Consider the following 2,878-nt stretch of genomic DNA (forward strand, 5'->3'; position numbering starts at 1 on the left):
GTGCTTCTGATTGGCACCCGAAGCGACCACTCAACTGCACTTAGAGTGGCAACCAATAAGCCAATCATAACACGGGGGCGGGGCGTGTCCAAAACTTGTGTTGCCGAGGTTCACCGCGGGGTAGGACGTGAATTTACTTGTGCTATTAAAGTATGTATTCCCATTAAAATCATTTCTGTTTTTTTTTATTTGGCACTGGCTATGATATCCGTGCAGGTAAACATTCATCCATTCGTTATTGCTTGCTCACACAGCGTAATGCCAGAATTTACGTGAGACACAGAACCTTTTCCCGAAATTCAAAATTGACGATATGACCGGTCACTCCTAGTGATTGGCGCAATAATTCATTTTCCGTGTGAAAAAAAAATAAAAATCCACCACAAACAGAAATCAAGGTGTAAAACTCCCAAAAATCCATTATAATGGCGGGGGCATTTATCTGTGTGTCGTAAATAGAGCTGAATGCTTATTTCATGGTTGACAGGTTACAGTCTTAAAGCGTGCTCTGTTGTAAATGAAGACTGCATGATGTTAATTATCTTACATGGTTACCTAGTGTTCCCGTTTGAGCCTCATGTTGTGGGTGCGCTGAAAAAAGAAAAACCCAAATACGTCTTTATAGTAAAACCAGCGGTGGCGTGTGTGCATTTAGGTTCAGATCCAATATCCTTTGCACTTTATTTCAGCAATATTACACAGCTGTGTGTATCAGGCGTTTACATACGTTTATCCACATTGAGCCTCTGGGTCTGCCTGCCAGCGCCCTCTTCTGTTAATCTGCGGTTTTAAAATTAGGCATGAAACACTCCTTCACACACGCAGTGGACATTTTATTAGGTACACCCATCCAGTACCAGGTATGATCCACTTTTACCTCCAGAACAGCAAACAGCAAAGCCATTCTACAAGTGACTGTTGTACTGAGTAGTTAGTTTGTTTACTTGTGGCCTTCCTGATACGTTTACAGAATCTGACCATGCTGCTCTTACTTATATCATTAACAAAGTATTTTTTGGGCACAGAAATGTCCCTGGCTGGATGTTTATTGTTCCCCACACCATCCTGTGTGACATCTTGACGCTGCAGCGTGTGAGAATCCCAGGAGGCCGGCTGGTCCTGAGATGCTGGAACCGCCGTGTTCAGAATCACACAGACCAGGAGTCTCAGTCATTCTGCCATGCTGCAGCACAGTGACCGAGCCGCGTGACCCTGTCGGAGTGATTCTGTACATATTCAGCTGCAGCACAGTGACCGAGCTGCTCAGAATCACACAGACCAGGAGTCTCAGTCATTCTGCCATGCTGCAGCACAGTGACCGAGCCGCGTGACCCTGTCGGAGTGATTCTGTACGTATTCAGCTGCAGCACAGTGACTGAGCTGCTCAGAATCACACAGACCAGGAGTCTCAGTCATTCTGCCGCGCTGCAGCACAGTGACCGAGCCGCGTGACCCTGTCGGAGTGATTCTGTACGTATTCAGCTGCAGCAGTGTGATTCACTCTTTGGGGGGGGGGGGCAGGTAGACCTAATTAACTGGCCAATAATATTTACTTTAGTCAAACAAATAATGCTATCAACAGCTAGTTACCAGAATATAATTGTTACTATATGAATTATAATATATATGATACACATACAAAATATTAGCACAAATATAAATATTTAGATCATTTGTTTAAATAAAACCTATTGGATATCCTTGTTAGTTTATTCACTGCTGTCAGTATAAACATTACAAATGTTTTACTTCCCAAGTGACTCCATTTGTGGTACAGAAGGGGTCAGCAGGCTGTGTGGGCCTTCTCAGCTCCCAAGGAAGACGCAGGTAAACATCTTCCTTTCTCTTGCTTTCGTCTGGCAGAGCCAGCTGCCCATGCAGAGGAGGTGTTGGTGGTGGACGAGGGAGGGAGTCAGTCTGAAACATTCAGTGCCTACCTGACAGCAGCCAGCAGAATCGCCGGTACTGTGACTCACCACTGCTGTGACTCGTAGCTACTGTGACTCGCCACTGCTGTGACTCACCGGCACTGAGACTCGCCACTGCTGTGACTCGGCGTTGCTGTGACTCATCGGCACTGTGACTCGCCATCACTGTGACTCGCCGCTGCTGCCAACAGGCCATCTGGCGCGGAGCAGGCGGGAGATGTCGGCTGCATCCTTCAGAGGATCGCAGCAGACTCTGAGTCCATAACTTACTACAGGAATGGGGATGAGTAAATGCTGCAAAAAATCACAGCAAAACACCGGCAGGTGTGCGGGGCTCATTCTCTCATCGCTCACGCACCAATCGCTCACGCACCAATTGCTCACGCACCAATCGCTCATGCACCATTCACACCTACTAGCAATTTGGTAACTCCAGTTCACCATAGCATGGTTTTGGACTGTGGAGGGAAACCAGAGGACAACACATGATGACACGGGAGAACGTGCAAACTCCACACACGTGGAGCCATGGCAGGAGACAGGAACCCCAGCTGTGGAGGTGTGAGGAGGAGTGCTGACCACTGCACCGCTGTACCAGCACACATAAAAAAATCACTTAAGCTTTAATTAAAACAATATAATGATCCTGTTTTATTCTGAAAAAACACTAAATGATATCTTCAGTTCTCGTTCTGCATTGTAACACAACCCGGATCGAGGGGCGGTTCCCAGCCCTGGTGCACAGATAACAGGGGATGTGGAGAGTGAAAGGGGCCCCTATTCCTGCACGCCCACCAGCTGCCATAAATCTCTCGTGCTTTACTTAGACTCTCCGGGCTGCTCACACTCACCGTTTGTTCACTTTAATTGATTTCCATCACTAGCCTGCTGTGTCACACAACATTACAAATGCACAGCTGTAGGGGAGGGGGGACCGGCCTGGGTCTCGA

Source organism: Paramormyrops kingsleyae, chromosome 19 (assembly GCF_048594095.1).
Source record: "Paramormyrops kingsleyae isolate MSU_618 chromosome 19, PKINGS_0.4, whole genome shotgun sequence".
In the NCBI taxonomy this organism is placed as follows: domain Eukaryota; kingdom Metazoa; phylum Chordata; class Actinopteri; order Osteoglossiformes; family Mormyridae; genus Paramormyrops; species Paramormyrops kingsleyae.